The sequence below is a fragment of the Corvus kubaryi genome, unplaced genomic scaffold (genome assembly GCF_017639235.1).
Source record: "Corvus kubaryi isolate FWS band 111438036 unplaced genomic scaffold, C.kubaryi_AGA036_p1.0 37398, whole genome shotgun sequence".
In the NCBI taxonomy this organism is placed as follows: Eukaryota; Metazoa; Chordata; class Aves; order Passeriformes; family Corvidae; genus Corvus; species Corvus kubaryi.
The window spans coordinates 17,354,942-17,363,341 of record NW_024581137.1 but is presented as its reverse complement, the minus strand read 5'-3'; positions in this window follow the sequence as shown (position 1 = coordinate 17,363,341).

Genomic DNA, 8,400 nt, shown 5'->3' with positions numbered 1-8,400 from the left:
CCCCCATTTTTTAATACCGCCGGTTTCAGCGCCGGGGACCCCCCTCCCACCGTGGGTCTGAAGCGCGGGGGTTCGGGCGGTCGCCAGACCCTCGCGCCCTTTTTGGGTCTGGGATGCGAGCGGGGCTTCGGGGCCGTTCTTTGAAAGCACCGAGGCGTTAATGCAGCTTTAAACATTAAGTCTCTCGAGTAATTGTTTTCTGACGCCCGGTCTAGGGGTGACCGGCTCCTCTCCGCGCTCTTGCGGTTGCCGCCGGGTCTGCCATGCCCGGGCGGGCGAGCCCGGGGGGGTTCGCTGCTGGGCAGGGGCAGGCGCTTCCTCTCCTTGAAAGTGACGCGATGAATTTAGCAAAAATTAGCGGGGATGCCATTTGCGCTGCTGCGAGACCACACTTCAATAAAAATTCGCAACAATCATTTTGCTTCTAATGAAACGCCGCGCCACCAGCAACGTATGGGTGGAAAGTTTTGGCTCTGCAGCACGACCGAGTGGCCACTGTCTTGGTTAGCGGGGCTTGTGGTAGCAAGAGAGGACGCGTGGCATTGCACCCTCAACAAGGAAACTGGGAATGCTGAGAAATTTTACAACGTGGAACTGGCTTAGGGATTGGAAAGTCAACAAAACAGGAAAAGGAATAAAAATGGGTAAATATACAGATTAGTGAATGAAAGCATCTGTAAATAAGCAGAATAAACTCAAATTACTGTTCAGTAATGATAACAAATTTTCAGAACCACCACGGAACAGGAAAACTGGTTATTAAAACATATTCATTTATGTTTCTCCTTTGTTTAGACCTTAGATGTACAAACAACTAATGTTATTTAGGCCTTAGACACGCAAATAACGGTAACTTAAATTGTCTACTTAAAAATGCCTTTTGTCTTCTACTGACAGGTACTAAACACAGCTCAAGCCATGCCTGTGGAGAGCTCTCTCCAAAAGCCCTTCAGAGAACTGAGAAACTCAGGAGTGTTAAAATCCGTATGCAAGACCAAGCAATGGGAATCGCTGATGAAGTCCATGGGGCAACACACGTGCATTAAGTTGTAAACAAGCATGAATATTTATTATGCCCCTCAGTAGTATATTCTACTGAGAACTTGCCTTATGTATCACTGAAGGATTTGGCTCTGGGGCTGTGTTCTTTATATTACAAATCCATATTTTCACATTTGAGCATGCAGGTGAAATCCACCACAGCTTTGACTATCAGGTTAAAAAATCATTGAGCCTTGCCCCAGTTCTGTTTATTTGTCCTGTGGTTGCCGCAAAGAGTTATGATGCTTCAGAGCTTGTCCTTTCCCCGATGAAGTCAGTTAGTTGTGAAAAGCGGGAACTCCCCGAGCAGCAAGCACATGGTTGATCTGTTTGGGTCTCCCAGATAACGCTTTGCACCAGTTCCCTCAATAGAAACTGCCATCTTTTGTGTTCAGAAATATTTTAATTGGTCAGAAATTCCCAGATGTGTGTCTCCAGGCATATCTGACACCCCTGCCTCCCTCAGTGACAGCTGTTTGCTTTCCAGCAAACCGGCTGAAGGGGGCAATTCTGCACGTCGATGCTCCAAATGGTCCTTAACAGGCTCACGATGCTACCTAGGTGCTGTGGAAGGTCTTTTTTGCTGACAGGATCCACTGTGTTTGTGCCAAAGCTCCCAAGGCTCGTTCACAGTTTACACCCTCCCCGAGCTTGTAAAAGGCTATAAGCAATTCACTGTCCCTGAACAGTGGGGTCCTTATTCTCCAGCTGTCACCCTCATATTGGAGAACCTCTGTCTTGCTGAATCAAAGTCCTCCTTTTCTTCTCCCTCCACCACCACCACCGAAGGAATGCAACATTTTGAGACTTCCTCCAATTGTGGATGGCTTTCTGTCTCCACTATGAGAAATGCTGAAACAAAGCTAAAGGGAACGCACCGGTATTATAATCCTTCTGAAACATTGGCTGCTGGAGCACTTGTGTGCTCAACTACACAGCAGATAGCACCGTGCATTTTTCTGCTTAGTGCATTGACTCAATGGTTTTCGATTCAATTAACTTGTTCTGCTATAAAAACACCCTCAGCTCTCCTCAGACCGAGGCCTCAGTATATTTCATTTGTTTTCTAAGCTGACAAACAAGTGAGTGAATAACAGCGTGGGGGCGATAGGTGAAGTGCGGGAGGCTTCTCATTCCTTGTTGGACAGCAGGATGAGAACTTATTTTTATGATTTTCGCCTGGGAAGCTAGTGCTTCACATTTTCCCTTTTTGTTTCTTAAAAACAAAAGAACAATAGCTATCCTGGTTAGCCGGGCTATTGTCCCTCTGTGCCAAATAAATGAAATCTCCCTGCTTACGTGAGCGTCTGAGACATTTCTCTGCATTCTGCTGGTTCTCCTTTGTGTCGCCCTGCTGAGGTTTCTCGCATTTTATCCCCTTTTTTTCCAGTCTTTTTCAACCCATTTCTCTCATCTTTCTTTTGTCCTCCATTCATACGCTGTTGCTGGTCTGAATTTGAAACGATGTGGTTTGTACTAAAGACAAGCCCATCTTTTAAACCGTGTTGAAATCATAACTGTGTCATGATCACATCAGAACTGTGTTAAAACATTAACCATTAAAACATCCTAACAATGCTAAAACTTGGGCATGACTGGCCAGATCTTCAGACACACTTAACAAGAATCAAAATAACTCTGAAGATCCAGGCCAGCTTCTACTAGTTGAAAAATCTCTATTTGGCAACATTTGTCTGTCCTTGACTAACTGCCCAGCCACTGCAGCTAAAGGATGCATTAAAAATTCTTTTTTTTTTTTTCTTTTTTCCCCTTAAATTTTAGTGGAAAGTAGGACATTAGGGCAGAAGACTGCACCTGAGTCATTCTCTAGCATCTGCTTAGAATATCGGGATGTGATTTCCACTTGGAAGCTCCGTTTTCTTGAAGTAAAGCATCTGCTTTCTGCCAGCAGCACTACAGAACAAACAGAATGGTGTTCCTGCCAAAAGCAATACAGCTGGAAAACCCAGGGGTCTGGAGGTTAAAAGATTTGTTAAAGAGAACCAGGTAGAGTAATCGTGAGTTTGGGGACATTTTACTGTAATTTTAGAGGCAAACATTCACAGAAAGAGCTCTCCCCTGTACTGCCTGTGTGAAGTGGTTCAGCAGTCTGGTGCGGGTTGCCCTGCTGTGCTGAGCACCGGCAGTGTTGCAAGCCCAGAGCTCAGCAGGTCGTGTGAGCAGGAGTCACTGAGAAGCTGCTGCAAGTCCCTGAACATGCACAGGTAATGACAAACAGAGAGGTCTGAGCTCCTGTTATCGTTGGTGCTGTTTCGCACCTAAGGACCCAGAAAACATTTCCAACTCCCATATTGCTATACCACAGACATAAAAAGCCAAGAGAGTGGTTCATCGCTTCAAATTCTGCACAGTCTTTTCTAGGGATTACCAAGATCTAAAATTCTCCCTGATGCACCAGAGAATCCCCTTCCTTGTTTAGCTGTTCACAAAGAGACAAGAGACACAGCATTACAACCTGCTTGGATCTTTGCCTCCCCTGCTCAAGAATTCATCTAGTAAATCAGTGTACAAAAAGAGCACTTCCAACAGGTCTATCACAAGGAAAGTCTTTAGCAAGATCTTGATGCTGGTGTAGCCTTCAGAGATTCCACAAATAGCGCCAGATAAATGAAAGAGGAAGGTTTTGTTGTTGGTTTTAACTCGCTGTTAGTGACTTATTCATTATACTCAGAGGAATATCCATCTTTTTTTTTTTGTTTTCACCACAACTGTTATCCATGCACAACTGCGCCACTTAAGTTCAGCCACTTTAGCTCTGATTTGTGCTGGTTTTTTTTCTCCTTCCCTCATTTTTCCTCTTGTGAGCACAAACTTCTAAATTTGCCTCAGATTCCAAATTTGCCATGCCTGCTCCTGCACACTGACTCTCGCTCAACCATATATCTGTCATTGGATCCATTAGTAAGTACAGTAGTAAGCTCAACTTTCTGCATGTGTTGCTGAGCTTCCTGTATGGTATGCTGGATCTTGAGCAGGGTGGAGGCTTGGGGAGCAAAGAAGCAGTAAGTGTTGTCCCCATGGTATAAATCATTGGAAACTGGCTTGCTCAGCATATTAATTCAAGCTCTTGACACCCCCTCCTCCACCCATCTATCTCCTCTACAGCAGGGTCACCTTGAGTTTAAAGATGTGCTTGTTAGGGTGTGATGGGATCCAGAGGGGAGCAGAGAGAGCCTCCTCTATGCACATGTGCAAGTGAAATCTATGGATCTTGTTGGTAGGCATTTTGCATCTCTACAGACTTCAAGGGCTGGCTTGAGCAGCAGAGACCTTGCACTCAAATAGCTGACATTACTTTTAACCCCAGAGGCACTACCAGGTTTAGTCTATTCCCAGAAGAAGCAAACACCTACTGTCTTGCTTTACAGCACTAAGCTCTGCAGGCAACTGATGCAAGGATGTCGTTTTTCAATGTGCTATAGAAAGTTTTGGGGTTTTTCACTTTATTGTAATGTCTCCAAGAGCACCTTTATGTTTAGGCCTTGCTCTAGCTTTCCTACTGCACAGTGGGCATTTGAGACAAAACTAAATGACCTTTCTTTTCTTTTTTTCTTTTTCCCATGCATTCTGATTAATTTCTTCTTTTCAGAAATTCTGGCTGAAAATCATCCATTTCTAACCACATAGTGGGATTTAGCATCACAAGGACTTTTAGCACCTTTACCTCCCAATGACTGCATCTCTAAAACCAGTTTCCTCTTCCAGACTTCTCAAATCTCTCTCTATTCACCATCTGTTCAATCAGATTTCTTGTTAGACTAAGTACCTGTGTTGGCTTTAATCTTTGATGATGACAGCTCAACTATTGCCCCCCAAGGATGGGCTCAAGGCCAAAAGATGCAAATGTCTGGTTCTTCTCACCCTGATTCTGTTCTAAACAGCTTTCAAATGCAATGCCTACCATTAAGAATGGTCTAAATCCATGTCTCAATCACAAGAAGTGACTTCACTGACTGGGTGTGAAAACTGATGCTGGAGTAGTCTTAACGGTTCTCAAACTCACCTTCAACAAAACGTCCCATCAGATCACTTTTCCCTTTCAGGAGAAGCTTGGCAAAACAGACATACCTTGCAAACATGCTCTGCAGGTCAAGAAATGCAAGCTCTGAGCAGCTGGAGGTAGAAAGCAGGTGCCAACATTATGGGCTAATAACTGCAAAAGTTTTGTTGTTAGCATCCTGTTTCCTGACACTGCTTCTGCTCCGATACCTCACTCCGCATTTATCCTCTCTGCACAGTTAACTTGGCTGTAACTCAAAAGTTCACCTTACCTTCACTCCTGTTCACATCCACAAGATCCTTTTACTCGGCTGGGGAAGTGCTTCTAACAGTAAGAGGTGGTGTACGCTGACGCTTAAGGGAGAGTGGCTTGTCAGCTGGTAATGCTTCCCCACAGCTGTGTAAACTCTGGGAGCAGGCAGCTGTTCCCCTTCAGATCTGGCGGTGGGAGCTGGGAAGCCTGGCACCCTCAGCTATTCATTACCAGCCCCCAAACTGGGACATGTGAGTGTCCCCTAGCACGCTGCAGCACTGCCATGGCTGACCTTGTGCCGGGAAGGGTGAAGTGCTTGTGCAGTTGTGTTCAGAGGGACAACAGTACCTCCCATCTCTTTGGATGGTTGTGAAGGTCGCCTACATCTTCTACATCTTAAGGCCATCTGCATCCAAGCACTGCCTCTCCCCTTCTGCCTCCTCAGCATTATTCCCTGGGGAGTGTGGACAGATCTATTCTCCCTCAGGGCCATGCAGTGTAATTCCCTGAGCACTGGCAAACTGTGACCCTCATCCAGTGGCATGCTCCCCCAGACGATTTCATGTAACATGCAGCGCTAATCCTAACCCACATTCGGGTGCTGCTCTCTCCTGAAGTCACTCTGATCAAGACAGGTATAAATTGAATGCTGAGAGAGAAAAGCGGTGCTATTTCTGCATTGTCCTTAGCAGGAAACATGGTTGGAGCTAATTGGACCTGAAATGTTTAGGGTTTATATGTTGAAACCACCGCTGGTCAGGGACAGTACATACAAAGGTAATGTGCTCCTTTATGAGAGTGAATGAATGAGCAAGCAGCCAGGCAGGGTGCTAATCAAACTTTCTGGTTCATATGAGTTTTTATTGTGGTTATAATTGTGTTTCCTGTAGGGAAAGCTGTAAGGTGGACTCCATGGAAGCTTCTGCTACCTTGCAGTATGCCATTCCTCCAGGCTCAGGTTACTGGTTGAAGCTGCTGTGTAGTCACGGGACATGCAAGAGGTTGGAGTCTCCTGTCTTGGCTGGAGTCTCCTATCTTGGCTTCTCTGCAAAGACTCTGGGAACAAGAAGTGACCTGTGAAGAGGTTATTCCCCTCCTCACTGCTCCATCAGGGAGCTTAGAAGGGAGAAGTTCTTGGCCTGGCTGGCTCTCTCTGGCAGTGGGAGCAGGCAGCTGCCTCCTCTCCTACATGAGACCCCAATGGCATCCCTACAGTCCTTCATAAAAGTGGACCTACAAAAACAGCTGATGAGTTGCGTCACAGCCCAAAGCCCCTGTCGCATGCCACTGGGAAAAAAGGCAGCTAAAACTCTTTGGGTGAGAGTCTCCTCCCAGAAAATGAGCCCAAGGAGCCGCACGTTTCTTGGAGGCTATTAAATGTCCCTTTGCACGTGCCTCCTCGCTGTGCACAGAAGGGCCCTGCGCCTGCCAGTGTAAAGCCTTCCCAGTATACCTCCACCACAGCAGCTATAAATAGGCTGGGGGATAAGACAAAGGGAAGTTTTCTTGAAATGGAGGATACCACAGGTCCTGTTTGCAGGAGCGGGAACTTTATAGGGTAGGCAGCCATTCAGGGAAGTTTTAAAGCTGGTGATTTGGCTGACGCTGTAGGTCTTAGAGAGGGGAATGCTGTCACTCTGAGGATTTTTTCCCTTTTTTGCTGTGCTAAAGCAGGGAGGGTGTTGTCTCTCCTTTCAAATAAAACCCACGTACATTTTACGGTGATGGATGTCTGCTGGGAAGAGAAGTTTGTATATCTTGTGTTCACTAGCTGCAGAGCAGTGGAGTGGTGCTGAGCCAGACAACCCCTTTCGTGAACCACTGCCTGGCAGTACAGATGCTCCTTTATTTAAATAAAAGCAGCCGGGGGGCTTGTGTGGTCTCTGCATGCAGATCCTACCCTTCCAGGGAGTTTCACAACTACAGGTCTCTGGATGCTACTGCAAGCTGGAGAAGTAAAAATAAGGAAGAAGGGAGCGAGCCTCAGGAAGCCAAATCAAATGGCGGTAGCAGCATCTCAGGAAGCTCGCCCAAGGTGGTGGGGTGCAGGGCAGGTGAAGAAGATCAGAAGTGTAGGAAATCAGGGAAACAGATGTGGCGATGCCAGGCTTTGGGGAGGGAGCTCCCGAGATGCAGGGCCAGCATTCCCATGCGTTCCCATCTGGCGGTGAAGGAAATTATGTAAAGTGGAGGGGCCAGGGGCCCCCTTTCTTATTTTTTTTTTCTTCCAATTCTTTTCTCCCTTCACTTCCCATGATGCAATTAAACAGCCATTGCTGACATCATCATGTATGCACGCTGAATGCAGGCATTGTGTCTCGGCTGCAGTGCTGTACTATATATAGATTAGTTGCCAATCTCTGCTATGTATCAGCAGGGAAGACACCCAAGGAATTAAGAGAGCAGTTGCACTGTAGGACTCCTGGCTTTTGTCCCGTGGCCTCAAGACACGATGGACTATACAGTGGAACTAGAAAAAATCAAAGATAAGTGATTTGGAGACCAAGCCAGGAAACTTTTGACTGATTGATTTGCAGCAGTGGTAGGAAACAGTCTTCTAGGTTGTGATGCATGAAGCAGAAAGACAATCTGACTGCTAGCATGTTGCTAGCTTCTTTTATGTGAAAATAAGTGGTTAGTCAGTAATCTCCCCTCACCAGACTCCATGCCAGGCAATATTAGATAGCCTGCTTCCTTGGCCTTGGGCAGATGAAGGAAAAACATCCTCCTGGGAATTGTTTTGGCCTTGTGGGCACTTGAGGGGACAGAGCTAGTGACCTCCCCTCTGTGAGTAGTAAATGCACCCTGCAGTCCCCTGTGCACAGACCAAGCAGAGCAGCCAGTGCCTGTCCTGCCATTGCCAGTGGCGTGAGAGGGTAAGCACCCAGAGAGGATCACTGCTCTCTCTCCTGCCACTACATCAGGGAATCTCTTCCACAATGAGCCTGTTCAAGTGACCTTGCCAGCACTAGGTTAGGGAAATTTGGTCCTGTGCATTTCCAGTGGTAGCATTTTCTTTTGCAACCAGACAGCTCCGTCAGCTCCTTCTCCCTCCCACCCAGCCCTTTGGCAGGAGGTGACAGGAG